A 17,781-nucleotide genomic window follows, 5' to 3' on the forward strand; every position below is an offset into this window, starting at 1 on the left:
TGTGCTTCCTCTGCCAGCTCCTTCCTAGAGATTATCAGCTCCCCTCCTTGCTATTCCATACTAGCCCCAGCTGAGTTTGCTGGGGACAAGTTCAGCCTTCTCATTCAGGGTCTCATTCAACCAGGCAGGGATATACCCATTTCCCCAACATAAACTGGTACTGTTTCCTGGCCAGTAAAGTGCATGTCCTCATGTTGTCCATTTGCATCTCCAGTGTAGCATGTCTCAGCCAGAGCTTGTCCTGTTGACATTGAATGCTTTAGGGACCACAGTCCTTTATCTGCAATTCTTAGGAATAGGTATCCTGAAAATTTGGAATTTTCAGATTTGTGAAGAAAATTAGTGAGTGTAGCACATATTGTAGAATATCCTACAGATGTGGTCATCAAACAGATACACAAAATTTAAATAGTTTGCATTGCAGCATTTTCTTTCTTTCTTTCTTTTTTTTTTTTTTAAAGATTTATTTATTTATTATGTATACAGAAGAGGGCGCCAGATCTCATTACAGATGGTTGTGAGCCACCATGTGGTTGCTGGGAATTGAACTCAGGACCTTTGGAAGAGCAGTCGGTGCTCTTAACCTCTGAGCCATTTCTCCAGCCCCCGCTAACTGTTCTTATAGCTTAAATTAATCCATTTCCATAAATCTATACCTTGCCACGTGGCTTGTGGCTTACCGGTGTCTTCACATGCGACTTGTCATGGCGGCGGCTGGCAGTGTCTCTCTACCTCAGCCTTATGCTTCCCAGAATTCTCCTCTCTCCCTGCCCCACCTACTTCCTGCCTAGCCACTGGAAAATCAGTGTTTTATTTATTGACCAATCAGAGCAATTTGACATACAGACCATCCCACAGCACTTCCCCTTTTCTTTTTTTAAAAAGGAAGGTTTTAATTTGTACACATCTCCAAAGCCAGCTTGGTATATTTGGGAATTTGGGTGTAGCTTCTCTTACTACTTCCTGCTGGAGGGGGGCGCTCTTTCTTATGGTGACACAAAGAAAATTTTTAGGACTATGGAGTATTCTGTGAGGCTGTATCATCTGAGCCAGTTGCCTTGAAACGGTTCTGGATGTTGGATCCTCTGGGCCATTGTGTCATCAGAGACCTTTCAGGTGGTCTTGGCTGGTCAAACCTGATGTATCTTAATCTGGAACAAATCCATAGCCTCTGGCTTTCTGTGGAAACAAAAGCAGAGCCTCCTTTCCAAAGCAACATATCCTTACATCTAAAGTTTGAAGTCAAGTTACCTTTAAAATATACATTTTGGCATAACTCAACAGCTTTTGCAATCAAATGTTTTTCTTCAGTTACAAATATCAAAGAGAACATAATCCAGATTCTCTGTGTGGTAGCCATCTTTACATGGCTTATTTTTTATATTACCTTGAGCCTATTGCTTTAAACTGCAGCCTTTTAAGCCTGCTGACTCCGCCCACTTCAGCTTCCCAAAATGGCCGTGGTACGTTTTCCACCAGCTCTGGGAGCCATTAATTCTCAGAAATAGTGGGTCTATGCGTCTATCAAAGCAGCGTGTAGCCCAGAAACCTCTTTTTTTTGTTTTGTACTAGCAAAGGCTTAATCTACCATGCAGCTTAATGTGCCACTTGCAGAGAGGCCTTCCATTGTGCTGGTTGAGCGCATAGGCCAGAAACCGGCCATAGTAGCTCAAACACGCAGGCTGCCGCTAACTTGAGAGAAACAACTAGGAACTGTTTTTAGCTCCGTTTTAGAATCTTTTTTCTCAGGTTTTAGGTGGAAACTCTTGCCAACACGTTGGGCGCCATTTGTAGCTTGAGTTTTCCTGCCTGGCCCACAGTCAGGACAAATCTTTGTCACCCGCCAGTCCCACAGCCGCTCTGACCCAACCAAGTAAACACAGAGACTTATATTGCTTACAAACTGTATGGCTGTGGCAGGCTTCTTGCTAACTGTTCTTATAGCTTAAATTAATCCATTTCCATAAATCTGTACCTTGCCACGTGGCTCGTGGCTTACCGGCGTCTTCACATGCTGCTTGTCATGGTGGCGGCTGGCAGTGTCTCTCTGCAGTGTTTTCTTTTATTGTACATTCTGACTTTTAAGTAATGATGCCAAGATAGAGGCAAACTTGGGGTCCTGCCTTACAACCAGCAAATCTTTAAAAAGGAAGCAGGAAGCCGGGCGGTGGTGGCGCACGCCTTTAATCCCAGCACTCGGGAGGCAGAGGCAGGCGGATCTCTGTGAGTTCAAGGCCAGCCTGGGCTACCAAGTGAGTCCCAGGAAAGGCGCAAAGCTACACAGAGAAACCCTGTCTCGAAAAACCAAAAAAAAAAAAAAAAAAAAAAAAAGGAAGCAGGAAAAGAGTCTCCATCCTAGGTTTAACAGTTATCCTTTTCTGGGAACTAACTTCCAAAGTAAAAGTTACAGGATTGGCTGCACATACCTGCAGGTGATCAGCCTCTGATTTTTTAATGCATGTCATGTAGATAGAGATAAAATGTCTATCTCTGTATTGTGATGGAATTACAATTAGAAAAAACAGGAAGGTTCCAGGTTTTTGATAGCTTGAATATCTGCTTTCACTGTTATTTAAAAAACAATGAACCGGGCGTTGGTGGCGCACGCCTTTAATGCCAGCACTCGGGAGGCAGAGCTAGGTGGATCTCTGTGAGTTTGAGGCCAGCCTGGTCTACAAAGCTAGTTCCAGGAAAGGCGCAAAGCTACACAGAGAAACTCTGTCTCAAAAAAAACCAACCAACCAAACAAACAAACAAAATGAAGATAGCATGTGGGAAATACTGAGTCCAGTATCACAAGAGTCTCTACAGAAAAATGTTTTTGCAGTGAAGCATCATGGGAGGAAGAAGGCTCTATTGACATTTCAGATAGGAACCATCATGTTACCATTTTAGGGTTCACTAGCCAAGCATTGTGGTACCCATTTGTAACCCTGTACTCATGTGGCTAAGGCTGTCCTGGGCGATGTAGTGAGACCACATCTCAGAAACAGAAAACTGAACCTGAAGCCATCTCAAGGTTTTGCTTTGCCTAGCTACAGGAATAGCAAGCAACATAGTGTCTCTAAACCAAATTTATTTCAATTAATTAATTAATTTTTCTCGAGACAGGGTTTCTCTGTGTAGCCCTAGCTGTCCTTGAACTTGCTCTGTAGATTATGCTGGCTTCAAACTAAGAGATCTGCCTGCCTCTGCCTCCTGAGTTCTGGGATTAAAGGTGTATGCCACCACTACCCAGCTAAATTTAAGTTATCTATGTTGCCAACAGGCTGATTTTAAAACTCTGAATTTACTAATGTGAATAATTCTAAATATAACCACGAAAAGAATTTGGTCTGTGGGACTAAAAGTGTGCATATCTGTAGTAGTTTCTTTTCTTGATTTTGGTTCAGTTACTAGAGAGGCACCTCTATACCTGTAATTCCTGGTGACTTAATGAGAATACCCTGACACTAGTTGACTCATTGTGAGTAGATGTGATTCTCTCCCCCAGAAAGTAAAGACACATTATTGTGGTGATGATTTCAGCCAATTGTAGAATTACAGTTAGTTTACCAACTGGCTGGGTTTTGTTTGTTTACCCCACCCCCTCCATACAGAATTTCATGGTGTATGTAGCCTTGGCTGTCCTGGAACTCACTCTGTAGACAAGGCTGGCTTTGAAATCAAAGAGATCTGCCTGCCTCCACCTCTCCAGTGCTGAGATTAAAGGCTTGCACCACCGTACCTGGCTAAACTGGCTGGATTTTTTGTTTATTTTTAAGATTTAGTTATTTATTTTGTGTGTATGAGTATATGGGCTACATGTATATCTGCGTGTGCTTCAGATCTCCTGGACTGATATTACAGATGGTTGGAGCCCTTGTGTGGGTACTGGGAATCAAACCTGGATCCTATGCAAGAGTAACCAGTGCTTTTAACCACTGAACTGTCTCTGCAGCCCTCTAAGCCTCTTGTAGCCTAGGCTTGTCTCATTCTCCTGATCTTCCTACCTCCAACTCCTGAGTGCTAGGATTACAGGTATTAATCAGTGAATGTTTTTCTGTGTTTTCTATTCAGGCTACACAGAGAAACCCTGTCTTGAAAAACCAATAGACAAACAAAACAACAATAGAAGGCTTTATTTTTATTCTTTATGTGTATATATGTTTTGCTTGCATGTATGTGGTACTACATTGAGTATCAGATGGTTGTAAGCCACTGTGAGGATCCTGGGAACTGAACCTAGAGAAAGAAAAGCAAAATGGCTTAACCACTCAGCTATCCTTTTATCTTAACCACTCAGCCATCTCTCTGGCCCCCTTTAGCATTTTTAAAGTGAAACCTCTGTGAATGTTTTTATAATTCATATCAAATCCACATAAATGTGCACTATTAATAGTTAATTTGCTTAAGTTGGATTATTAATTTCAATATGACTATTTAGTAAAGGGACGGGTCTTGCTGTGGTCATTCCAAGGTCTCTCATATATTTAAACCAAATTAGACTTGGAAAAATGACTGAGTTTTACAGTTGTATTTTGTAACCATTGTGCCCAACATTTTGAGACAGCTTGTCCTTTCAAGGGTCTTTCATACACATCATCAGCTGAGTCACATCATCTCCATGACGGTTTGATAGTATGCGTCTCATTCCTTTTCTGGTCAAGGAACCTGGGATTTAGCACAGGAGCAGTTGCTTGAGAAGAGTCACCCCAGAGTAGTAAGAGCCCTTTCTAGTCTGCCTACAATGTACACCAGAGGAGCAGGTGCTGCCTTCTGGTCATGCCAGATCTGAACTAAAAGTGCAGGTGCATGGCTTGAGTGTTGGCACACCCAAGAAAGCCATTCCTCAATTGTAGTATTCTATAAAGTAGAGGTAGCAGGAAGCCACCACCACAGACCTGTGGAACCCAGTCACATCCACACTGAACTTCCCTATTCTAGGCTTCCCAGTGGTCAGTCAGTCTTAAAGGTGGAATGAAGGACTACAAGATGAGTACCTCTTGTTTACCAGCACCAGCACTAGGGGCAGGTTGTGTCCACTGCTGGCCTCTTTGCATCCCCATGTATTGTACACTGATTAGCTGTTGGCTCCACCTCTGTAGGTGTCCCTAGGAGGCTCAAGAGTCTTGATAGAAGGGCCTGTCCCTGCAGTACTCTGCTGGGAAACCCCGTTCGGGTTGGAGCACAGGGCTTGGCTTCACTGGGCTGCATTGGACTGGCTAGCTAAGTGGAGAAATTGAGCTGCTATGCTACAGCTGCCTGTAGCTGGTGGGATTGAGACGACCACAGAGCACAAGCCTTGATCCCTAACTTGAAAGGTAGAGCTCTACTGGGACGTCAGTGGGGAGCGCCCACAGTGGCACCTAAATTTGCCCAGCAGCATGCGATGAAAGCTCCTCTGAGGGTTTAACTACTCCAGTGAGTCTCTAAAGCACAGTGATGACAAAAAGACATTTCCTCCTGCTGTCTCCCCACTCATTTTCTACGTGCTGTGCGAGTTTCCAGGTCAGTCAGGAACTCACTAGTGAGTAGAGTCAACAGTAACAGTCATGCATCCCAAAAGGATGGAGGATGGATGTACAGAATGTGCCAGTGACTGAAGAGTGAGACCATCATAGCATGCTCACATCAGGACAGCTACCACAGGTTGTGACTGTGGTCCTGGGACCACAGCCTTATAGTAGTCCACTGCTGACCAGATGGCATGTGATGAGACTGTATTGATTTATTCATGTCTTGCTTGGAAAAAGAGACAGAGCAGGAAGAATAGAAAATGTTCTTGCTGGGCGGTGGTGGCACAGGCCTTTAAATCCCAGCACTCAGGAGTCAGAGGCAGGGGGATCTCTGTGAGTTTGAGGCCAGCCTGGTCTACAGAATGAGTTCTGTAGACAGCCCGGGCTACACAGAGAAATCCTGTCTTGAAAAACAAACAAACAAACAGATAAATAAATAAATAGTTCTTAAAAGTTCTCTATAAGGCTAACATCCTCTTTCCAAGTTAGTATCAGTGAACCTTGTGGATGCCCATAAAAGCAGGAAGTGGCTAGTTAGCAAATGACCTATGGAGGCCAGGGTCTGAGTTTCAATCCTGGATAATAACGTAGGGTCCTTGTGCCTCAGTTTCCCTATCTGTCAGGTGGAGATGATACTAGAAGCTACCTCACAGGGAGCAATTGAGTTCTCTGAGTGAGACTGATGGTGTGTCTTGTGAATGGCAGCCACAACATCATGCGATACCCATGGAAATATATGTCACGAGCATAGTGTGGTAACCCTTAGGGGTGACAGGAGAAAGGGGCTTTGATGCTGGCCATGGGAAAAGAGTTTCTGAAAATTTCCAGGAGGTGATCCCAGAGCCTGTGGTTAAAGTATAGTTAGGTAGATAGGAGAGGTGAAGAGGAGGGAGAGTTTTCATGATGTCTGCAGGAATGTGTGGGAGTGGCCAGCAGAGCTTCAGCTTGTTTATTCACTCACCTAGTCCTTGATATACTGTCTGTTCAAGTCAGATTGGGCCACAGATTTACAGTAGAACAAAGTACATCTGAGCAGAAGCCACTATAGACAGGAATCCCTTCTGGTCAGTCACCAGAATCCAAATACTTGTCCAAATGTAAGGACAAGTGCTATGGTGAGGGCCAGCACACCGAAGGGAGAACAGGAGCTATTTTGGGAATCCAGACAGGGATCAGGACAAGGTCCTATAAGGAAAGAGCCTATGATGGATGAAAGAATGGAAGCCAGCTGTTAACCTGCTCAGGGCAATAGAGTAGGACTGCATGGCACAGAGCTGTCTGCTAGGTTCACATTCTGGCCTTGCCACTTGGTCCTCATTAGCTTTGGGCAAGTGTATGCCTCAGATACAAGATACTCTGATAGTCTGTCATCTGTGTGTGCACAGAGCTACTCAAGAGTGCTGCTGTGAGTCTAGAGGGTCAGGCCCTAACATTAGAGTGGTGCTCATAAACTTTTACTGACCACCTGTTTTCCCACATAGGGATGTGCACAACTGTCTTGAGTATACATCCTCTCATCCTTCCTCTTTCCAGGCCAGCCCATTCTTTCATCCATCATAGGCTCTTTCCTTATAGGACCTTGTCCTGATCCCTGTCTGGATTCCCAAAATAGCTCCTGTTCTCCCTTCGGTGTGCTGGCCCTCACCATAGCACTTGTCCTTACATTTGGAATGACTTGTTCCCCAGTTGCACTCTCATTGAATGGCCTGTAACCACCATAATGGTAAACTGTCATTCATATCCCTTTTCCATATAATACATAGTGTTCACCAAATGAATCAATGAATGAACAAATTAATTAATGCAATGTAAAAGTCATTTAAGAAACTGCTACTGTTGTTAAAGTCTTTTTCTAAATTTGATTGCATGGTCAATGGTTTAATATTTTCGGTCTTCTGACCACATGGGAGTTTTTACCATGCTGAGAAGGTGGCTGGGTGTCTTGGTGAAAGCTGCCTGTACAAGAGCTAGACATGGCTTACTTGTTTTTTTTTTAAATGAAAGCTGTGGTTCATTCTCAGAGCTTCTCAGCAGGAGCCTGGAAGCTGACATTCCTGGTGGCAGATGTGCACAGTCCTCACAGGCATCTTGAGCATTAATGACTGTCACTATGTACATTTCATTCATTTCAGCATTGTTACCTGGCTCAACCAGTTGTCCCAGCCATACCCCAGTATAAACCACAAACCAGACAGCCCTTAGGAAACAGGTTAGAAACCCAGAAATACCTCTAGAAGTTTGTAACATTTCTTAAGATCCTTTAAAAAAAAAAAAAAATCTTTGTGGCTCCAAACGCAGCTCCCTCTGCCGAGAAGTCTGTCTCCAGCGCCTTTGCTTCTGAGGTTGGTAGCTTTCAGAAAGACTGCAATGCAGCGGTTAGCAAAGCCCTGCTAATATGGAAGCCACTCGCTCCCCTTCAGACTGCTGCCTGCTGCCTGTGAGCTGAAGGAGGAGATGGTGGGTCTACCATGCCTCAGGACCCTCGGTTCTGTGGTTAGATGCAGGCAGTTTTGTGAGTGCCTTTGCTAGCACAGGCTTGTCCTGCAGCAGCTCTTAGTTCCTGGTGCAGTAGGCTTTCCTCGGAATGTGAAACTGAAGATGCCTTTGCAGTCTGTGCCTGGTAATTTGGTTTTCATCTATGAGTTCAGATGGCAGGTTATACAAAGGTAAGGGACTTTAAAAAGCATGCATTTGTGTATTTTAAGTATTTATGAATATCCAAAATCAAAGTAAATCATGATTTGAATAGATCTCCACTGAATCTAAGAAATAAAACTTTGTATCTTGTTAATGACAGTTTTGACATTTGAAGAATTGTCTTATTTATTGTGAACTAATGTTCTCTAATGAATTACTCAGGGTGTTCTTTGAAAAGGGTTAGCCTTTCCTTTGGCTTTCTAATAAGCAAGCTTGAATCTCAGAAATGTAGATATGGATTATAACATTTGTTTCTTTTAAACAATGACTATTTCATTGATCTGGCATAAGATATATCATCAGCCATAAGATGATGGATGATAAAGTCCAGTTCCCTGAGTTCTTATTTTTCCTCAGATAAAAATCCTCAGATGAGCATATTCTCAAGTGTGGAGCTCTGTGCTTATGCATGGGGTGAGCTGGCCACTACCTTCAGCTGGTCCTCTTTGTTTATCTAAAAGGGAGACTAAATCCAAACTCAGAATGGTTTTGCTATAAATTGGTGACCCCAAAATGCATTGAATGCTTCATGGTTGTTAATTTTATATGTCCAGCGCCAAGAAATATAATGTCAGGGTTACCATGGCAACTGCATGTGTTCTGAAAAGCTTGTGAATGGGCTCTGAACCTCCTGGCATTTTAACTGAGATTTTCCAGCTGAGAGCCTGCATACATGATCAGTGTAAATAAATTCAGCTTTCTATGGAATGCACATCCTTTCTCTGTGCTTAACAGAGTTGGCTACCCTGCTCAGCTCTTTCTCTAGTGACATCTACCTTGCCTCTTGGTTCCTGGTCACAGACTATGGTTGAAAGCTTGTTTTCAGCCTCAGGCTGAGGAGCCATCACAATCGGCCAGTGGGCCATGTAGAATGGGACTGACAATGCCTGGTGATCCCTGCTTCCTGAACTCTACTTGTACTTCATGTCCTGATGTGGTGTAGTGTCTTGGTGGAGCTTTCTCTCCATGTGAAGAACTTCTTTCCGGAAGTTTCCAGGCTCCAAGCCTGACTTTCTCTTAGCTTGGAAGTTGTAGTGGTTGGTTTGGGGAAGGGGGCCCCCCGTGATCAAGCTTGTGAGAGTTATAAAAGGGGAGGGGACTGTCCATGGCTTCATTATCAAAGAATTGCTGGCAACATTTAGAGCTAGTTCATTCCCCAAGCTGAGCATGATGATATACACCTTTAATCCCAGCACTCAGAAGGCAGAGGCAGATGGATATCTGTGAGTTCAAGGCCAACCTGGTCTATATAGTGAGTTCCAAGCCAGCCATAGCTACATAGATTTCTCAAACAGCAAAAATTAAAACAAAACAAAGCAAAACAAAACAGTCTTCCATGTGTGTTTAAACCTCATTGCAATCTTTTTGGAGATAGGGTCTTGCTTTAAAGCACCAATTTGCTTGAGTTTATTACCCATACCTGTCTGGCCTAGAATTCAGAATTGTATGGTGTAACTTTTAATTCGAAGGGAGCTTATTATTGGAGTTACCCATTTAGTAGGTGTATTGCTGTGGCTTACCTATGGGTCTCATTTAGAATCTTTGTCTAATTCTATCCCTTTATTTTCAGATGAAGAAACTGAGGCCCAAAGAAGTTATCCACTTGGTTGAGGTCCCAGAATAGATCAGAACCAGGTCCACTATCAGAAACCTCCTCCTGGCTCCTGGCTGTCTGATCCCCTGAGGTTCATTTCCTGACAGACAAGGTTTGCTCTCAGTTAATACTTTTTTGTTTTCCTTTTGTCAGAAAGGGTGTCTTTCATAATTTCAGGTCTCTAACTTAGAGGTTTCAATTAAAAAAAAAAAAAACATGGCCAGGCGGTGGTGGCACTCGCCTTTAATCCCAGCACTCGGGAGGCAGAGCCAGGTGGATCTCTGTGAGTTCGAGGCCAGCCTGGGCTACCAAGTGAGTCCCAGGAAAGGTGCAAAGCTACACAGAGAAACCCTGTCTCGAAAAACCAAAAAAAAAAAAAAAAAAAAAAAAACCATTAAATTTCCATGTTTCTTTTTTTTTTCTTGCATCATTTATGAATGTCTGCTTAGTGTACAGATACTGATACATTCATGGGGAGGACATAGCCTCTGCTCTGTGTGCCACTTTCTGTGCTGAGAGTTGTGAGCAGTCATGGACTTTCCAGCTAGATTCAGAATTGAGAGAATTGAGGAGCTTGGGAGATGGCTCAGTTGTACAGTGCTTATCATGCAAGCATGAGGGCCAGGGTTTGGATCCCCAGCATCCTACGTGCCAGGGCTTGAGGGAGCAGGGAGGGGTAGAAACAGGAGAGTCCCCAGAGCCTGCTGGTTAGTAAGTCTACCAAGTCAGCAAGTTCCAGGTTTAGGAAGAGACCTTAGCCAGGCGGTGGTGGCCTATGCCTTTAATCCTAGCACCTCGGGAGGCAGAGGCAGGTGAATCTCTGAGTTCAAGGCCAGCCTGGTCTAGAGTGAGTTCCAGGACAGCCAGGGCCACACAGAGGGACCTTGCCTCAACAAACCAAAAAACAAAAAACAAAACAAAAAAACAAAAAACAAAACTGAGGTGGAGAATGATAGAATAAGACACTCAGTGTCAACCTCTTGCCACCAAGACTCACACACTTACAATTCTGGCTCAACACCTGTATTCAGTCACCGTTATGACACCACACCTACGAAGGCAGAATGACATAATGACAGTAGGTTCAGTCAGTCAATCTATTTATTTATTTTGGTTTTCTGAGACAGGGTTTCTCTGTGTAACAACAGCCCTGGCTGTGCTAGAACTCTCTCTGTAGACCAGGCCGGTGTTAAACTCACAGAGATGTCTATCTCTGCTTCTCCAGCGCTGGGGTTTAAGGTGTGCACTACCACACCTGTTTTCTTCTCCCACAAAAAAGATTTTTTTTTTAAAATTTTTAGTTTCTTCGTGTGAGTGTTATGTGTATATATGTGTGCATGACTGGTGCTCACAGAGACCAGAAGTGCCGGTGGCTCCCCTAGAACTGGAGTTAAGAATGGTTGTAAGCTGCCTCGTGGATGCTGGGAACCAAATCCGGATCCCTTGGAAGAAGAGCAAGTGCTCTTAATCACTGAGCCTTCTCTCCAGCTCTTTCTTCTTTTCTTCTTTCTCTGCTGCATTGCCTTTATTCAGTGAGCCATCTCATTGGGCCAAAATGTGTTTTTGATAACATAATTCATATAGGATAAACTGTCTTGTGATACAGTGGTATCCAGTGTTGATATGTTCACAGTTGTTCAGAATTCTATTTGATTTTAGAACACTTTAATCAACCTGAAGTTATAGACAATTTATTCAACAGACAAATAAGAATGAAAGACCAGCATCATGGCACATTACGCTGAACTGTGGTCCTGTGTACCTTGCAGGAACACATTTAGATTGAAGAGTGAAGTGGTAACCTGTAACTACAGTGGCCTTGCTGCTGCACTTAAGAAGCACTTCTTTTTTTTTGGTTTTTCAAGACAGGGTTTCTCTGTGTAGCTTTGGAGTCTGTCCTGGAACTCACTCTGTAGACCAGGCTGGCCTTGAACTCACAGAGATCCTCCTGGCTCTGCCTTCCGTGTGCTGGGATTAAAGGTGTGCGCCACCATCCAGCTCAGAAGCACTTCTTATGTGAATAAGACTTTATATTGAGACTCTGGTGAGAGGTGAGCTGTAAACTAGAATTTTGAGGAGGGAAAGTCAGTTATGGTAGGTCAGAGGTCAGACTACAGACAGAAGCACATTTGTGGCAGATCTTCTGGTCAGATGAAAATAGACTACAGGGTTTGAGTTTAAGTGTATGATGTACCTGCGCAGTTTTCCTGTGCCATGTGTGCATTTGCCTGTCTTGTCTGTCCTGTGCCCCTTTATTCCCACACATGCCTGTTTTAAAGATCACATCAGTGGGAGAAGTAAAGACATGATCCCAAAAGGAAAGATCTGGTCTTAGCCAGAACCAGTGGGGTCAGCACTATTTGTCTGCAGAAGACCATTTAATAAATATTTGTGAGTCATTGCTGTGTATCTGCCTCTGTGAAACTGGTTCTAGTATTAAAGGCATATTTTACACTAAGAATAAATTCAGTAGAAAAATCTTATTAAGATTATTCTTAGGCCAGCCTGGGCTACCAAGTGAATTCCGGGAAAGGCGTAAAGCTACATAGAGAAACCCTGTCTCGAAAAACCAAAAAATAAATAAATAAATAAATAAATAAATAAATAAATAAATAAATAAATAAATAAATGAATGAATAAATAAATATTCTTTTGTTTAGAGGAAGAAAATATAGTCATTGAAGGATATTTTCTTGACTTACAAAGAGAGAGAGAGAGAGAAAGAGAGAGAGAGAGAAAGAAATGTGAGCCAAGTATTGTGGTATACCCCTTTGATCCCAGTATTCAGGAGGCAGAATCAAATAGATCCGTTTGAGGTGAGCTTGGTCTATATAGTGAGTTCCAGGACTACATAGTGACATCTTGTCTCAGAGCCTGTATAATGCTACATGCCTTTAATCCTAGGACTAATGAGATAGAGGCAGACAGATCTCTGAGTTCAAGGTCAGCCTGGCCACTTCGTGAGTTCCAGGGCAGCCAGAGCTACATTGTGAGACCCTATCTTGAAAAAACAAACAAACAAAACCAAAGAGGAGAGGATGAAATTCAGTTCAGGGGAATTTAACTTTTCATGGTCAGATAAACCCTACATGTGTTAGAGAATGATGTTTCACAAGCAGATGCATTATTTAAACCTTTTAGAAGTGTCTAGACCCTCTGGTTGGGGAACACATCCTTGTGTATACTATACCTCAGCTGATGGCCTGTGTTTAGCTAGAGGATGTCTATTTTCCATAGAGGAGAAAGGTAATAAGGATCATAGCTGACATTCCTGTAACAAAATATGGGTTTATAAGAGAAGAACAGAGGAAGTTGATTCAGGGCCAACAAGATGGCTCAACAGTTAAAGGCACTTGATACTAAACCTGACAACCTGAGTTTGATTCTTGGAACCTACATGTAGAAAGGGAGACTTGACTCCCACATGTTTTCCTCTGATGTACATGTATACACAGTGGCACATGGTGTATACACAAGAACATAAACCTCTTAAATGCTTCCACAAGAAACGTCAAAATTTTTAGTTTTTTACACTTTCATGTGATTTAGGAAGGCTTCATCAAGCTGAGCATGGTATCTTATACCTATTATTTCAGCACTGGGAGGCAGGAGGATCTCCATGAGTTCAAAGTTAGCCTAGACTGTGAGATTATAGAACAAATTCCAGGCTAGTCTGGCTACAGAGTGAGATTCTGTCTCAAAACAAAAATGAAGAAAATTTCTAGGGTGGATCACATTTGAAATTCCAGCATTTGAGAGGCTAAGGCGGGATTATTACAGTTCAGGAGCAGCCTGTACTACATAGTAAGCTCTAAGCTGACCCGGGCTTCAGAGTGAGACCACATCTCAAAGGAAAAAAATGAAGACTTAAAGGTTCCAGGAAAGCTGCCTTGGGCTGTATTGTCTAGACTGGCCTCAGATGTATGATTTTCTTGCCTCTGATTCTGTCTGTGACACTTTCTTTTGTTTGTAATGTCTAGGTTTAATGAATGGTGGACAGTTGTGTAGACATGACCAGAGACCTTGATATGGTGGTCCTAAACTGAATGAGACCTGAGGAAACCTGGATATTCAGATCCTGCTTGGCCTCCATATGCAGCCTCATCTTTTCCTGCCCCAGCAGGGTGCTCTGGAGTGTCTTAGGACCTGCTATCAGTTGAAGTAGGCCTGAGATTTTGAGTAGGGATGAAGTTACATAGTTTATGTGGCCTAACTTGGGAAGAGGAAATATGGTTTCTGTGAATCACTGTAGAGTAGAAAAGACAGGGGACAAGAGGTCAGAGAAGACTTGCTTTTGAGGCTTGTTTATATAGCCCTTGCTATATCTTTCAATTCAGAGGACTCAGCAGACCAGAGAACCAGACTTTGGACTGTCCTTCTCTAGTCTGTGTGGTGGTTTGAAAAATAAAAATGGCCTCAAAAGGGGGTGGCACTATTAGGAGGTATGACTTTGTTGGAGGAAATGTGCCACTGTGGGGTGGGCTTTGAGGTCTCTTATGCTCAAGCCATCATCCTCCCCATCCTGATGATAATGGATTGAACCTCTGAAACTGTAAGTGAGCCATCCCAATTAAATGTTTTCTTTCTTTTTTTTTTTTTAAAGATTTATTTATTTATTATGTATACAGAAGAGGGCGCCAGATCTGATTACGGATGGTTGTGAGCCACCATGTGGTTGCTGGGAATTGAACTCGGGACCTCTGGAAGAGCAGTCAGTGCTCCTAACCTCTGAGCCATCTCTCCAGCCCTAAATGTTTTCTTTATAAGAGTCATGGTGTTGCTTCATAGCAATAAAAGCCTTACTAAGACAGGCTGTAACATTTCTGTGTAACATCTATCATAGAATTAAAACCATGTCCCTACACTTAGCAGGCTGAGTTCAAATATTTTGAAAGAAAGTGTTAAACGTGAGATCCAGTTTGCCACACCATGAAAAGTTGCCTCTGACGCTCCCAACTGTGGAAGACACTCAAGCCAAGGTGATAGTCTTGGTGACACCTCTTGCCCAGCCTGTCTGGCCCTAGGCTATGTGCTGCCCATCTGGGGATGCCCTTTCTCTCAGACCTAGTCCTGCTGCCCAGAATACCAGTGATGTGCTTGCCTTAGGGCCTTGACTCAGAACCTGTGGTTCCTCAACTTGCTTCCCCCTTTCTGAAGAAAGTGCTGTTACTATTGTCATCATGGTCAGTGTGACCGACCACTAGAGCTGCCACCTCTAAACTTGTAAAACCAATTGTTTCCTGCTTTCACATTTGCTCATGTAAAGTTCTGTTGGTAGTATTAACTTAGAACGGGTTTTTAATGTATTATTTGTTTAAGAATGCCTTAAATCCCAGGGGGCAGGAGGATCTTTGTGAGTTTGAGGCTAACCTGGTCTACATAGAGTTCCAGGACAGCCAGTCTCAAAAAACAGACAGACACCTGCTACCTCCTGCCTCTCACTAGGACAAACGAGTTACACATTGTCCTGAGCACCATGTCGGGTTCCTCCAGAATCACCACCATGGAGAAGGTGGTTCAGCAGCTCTGGCTAGAGGCCAGGTTCAACCATGTGAAATTTTCCCAGGCAGCTAGCTGCATACTCAAAACAGTTCTGTCTACAGAATGTTCAAAATGATCTTCTGTTGACTAGTGTCGTCTTCTACAAGTCCCTTCAGCCCCCAGAAAGTCTGCTCCCTTTTGTAGTCAAATGTTTCAGAGGTTTCTCAAAGCACTTTTCACAAACCAGTGACTGTTCAAGAGAACTAAATTTTGAAGTCTACACAGAAAGTCTCCCTATAATACATGAGCCATAATATGCAATCTTAGCAATCTTTAACATCTACTTCTGAATTTTCATGGGTTTCTGTCTCACAAGGTTTAACTACTTTATATACACTGGCTGCAGCATACAATAAAACAGCATACAAAAAAAGAGTAAAAAATTTGAAACAAAATCAAGAAAACCAACTATATTTCACCTTTAAAAAAGTTTGTTTTTTTTTTTTTTTTGTTTGTTTGTTTTTCGAGACAGGGTATCTTTGTGTAACCCTGGCTGTCCTAGAACTAGCTCTGTAGACCAGGGAGGCCTCGAACTCACAGAGATCCACCTGCCTTTGCCTCCTGAGTTTTGGGATTAAAGGTGTGCACCACCACTGCCCATCAATAAGAATAATTTTAAAGTGCCATTTAATACCTGGCAGTCATTTAACACAAAGTTTTCTTTTGCGTTTGGAAAAGATGAGAGATGCCCCCCTTTTTTTCTTTTATGGAAAGAGGTGTGAGGAAAAATGGGGAGGTGTATGCAGATGCATTTACCCAGGCATGCCCATGTGGAGGCCAGAGGAGGATGTCATGTGTCTTCTTCCACCACCCTCAGCTTTATTCTCTGGAGACAGGGTCTCTCACTGAACCTAAAACTCTGTATGTTGGCCAGGCTGACTGGCCAGCAAGCTCTGGAATTTGCCAATGGTAGGGGTGGGTTACAGGCATGTGTGGCCATGCCCAGTTTTTTATGTGGACACTGGGGATTCAAACTGAGACTCTCATGCGGGCACAGTAAGCACTCGTGTCCTTTGTGCCATCTCCCCAGCCCCAAGAAGTATCCTTTCAAGTGTCCTCTTCAGGCTCAAGAGGACAGCCTCCCCAGTTTACCTAATCACTTATGAAGCCCTGTGTACTTGTACACACACATCCATACTGATATAAAACACATGCTTCAGGAAGTGAGATGTTCAGTACTGAGCCGCTTTTTACTCTGTTTACCTGTGTCTATTATTTCTAAATCTGAGGATTAGAGAAAATGATTAATTTCTGTCTATCCTTTAGCTTATGCATACATGTCCTCTTGGGGAGATCTTTTCTAAAGCCCTGTGCATAGGAGCCATTGCTCTATATATTGTGTATCTCTTGTCTTAGGGTTTCTCTTGCTGTGAAGAGATGCCATGACCACCACTAATCTTATAAAGGAAAACATTTAATTAGTGTGGCTTACAGGTTCAGAAGTTTAGCCCATTATCATCCTGGTAGGACATGGCATCTTGCAGGCAGACATGGTGCTGGAGAAGGAGCTGAGATGTCTACATCTTGATCTGCAGGCAACTGGAAGTGGGCTGAGTGTCACACTGAGCAAAGCTTGAGCAAAGGAGACCTCAAAGCCCACCCCCCACAGTGACCCACTTCCTCCAACAAGGCCACCTACTCCACCAAAGCCACACCTGCAAATAGTGCCACCCCCTATGGACCAAGCATTCAAACACGTGAGTCTGTGAAGGCCATACCTAATTCAATTTTCACATCTCCCTTTAGTAGTTTTCCTGTCTTATACCTGGGGTCGGGTTGACCACCTTCTTAGCCTGACAGTTGGTGAATGCAGGGCCTCTGTCCTTATCTTCTTCTCCTTCATAGTGCCCCCAGCATCGACATCAGATAAATTAGGGTGGTCTAAAGTCTGTGTTAACCCTTTCCTTTGTAAGATTTCCTCAGAAGTTTTTTTTTTTTTTTCATAATCAACTTTACTAGTTTTTCAAACTGTTGATTACTTCCATTTTCTTCCTCCTCCTTGAATAAATGACCATTTTTGTCCCGAGCAGGCCATTCCTTGTTACTCTTCCCTTGTGTTTGCATTTAAATAGAGAGATGGAGAGAATGAGGTAATTTTTTGAAAAACTAGTAAAACCTGCCCAGAGCTTTTGGCATTCTTATTTATAGGCAGTCCTCTTAAGTTTGTTTTCCTCGAAGTGCTAGGCCAGAGGAAAAAATGTTGGCATTCAAAAATAGTGGGTGCTAGGTTCCTGCTGGTGTCTGGCTGGCTTGCCAGCTTGCATGGCAAGGTGGGATTGGCCGTGCCACAGCACCTTTTGTGCCAGCTGTCTTCCAGGTATACCCTCTGCACCGGGTCTTTCCTGGACTTGGTTAGTAACTGTCTAGCCTATCTTCAGAGTTTTTCCCCCATAATTTTTTCAACAAAATTCATTAATGTAACTATTTCATTTGTATAAGGAATGTTGACAG

The 17,781-nt window shown here is 43.2% G+C and overlaps 1 protein-coding gene and 1 pseudogene across 9 annotated transcripts in view; both read left to right on the forward strand.

The window, feature by feature from the left end:
- Traf3 (TNF receptor associated factor 3) overlaps window positions 1-17,781 on the forward strand; it is a 120,506-nt gene that overhangs the window by 38,599 nt on the left and 64,126 nt on the right. For 5 of the 9 annotated variants that reach the window (XM_037210861.1, XM_037210860.1, XM_028883776.2 and 2 more), the window contains one exon: window positions 9,766-9,901. The exons of 2 other annotated variants lie outside the window; for them this stretch is intronic. The gene's annotated coding sequence lies outside the window, so the exon portion shown is untranslated. Of the gene's footprint in view, window positions 1-7,195; window positions 8,165-9,765; window positions 9,902-16,998; window positions 17,028-17,781 lie in introns of those variants that run through there. 2 more of the 9 variants (XM_028883769.2, XM_028883775.2) reach the window with 2 other exon arrangements.
- LOC114703074 lies at window positions 15,139-15,733 on the forward strand (annotated as a pseudogene).

The sequence above is a fragment of the Peromyscus leucopus genome, chromosome 14 (genome assembly GCF_004664715.2).
Source record: "Peromyscus leucopus breed LL Stock chromosome 14, UCI_PerLeu_2.1, whole genome shotgun sequence".
Taxonomy (NCBI): domain Eukaryota; kingdom Metazoa; phylum Chordata; class Mammalia; order Rodentia; family Cricetidae; genus Peromyscus; species Peromyscus leucopus.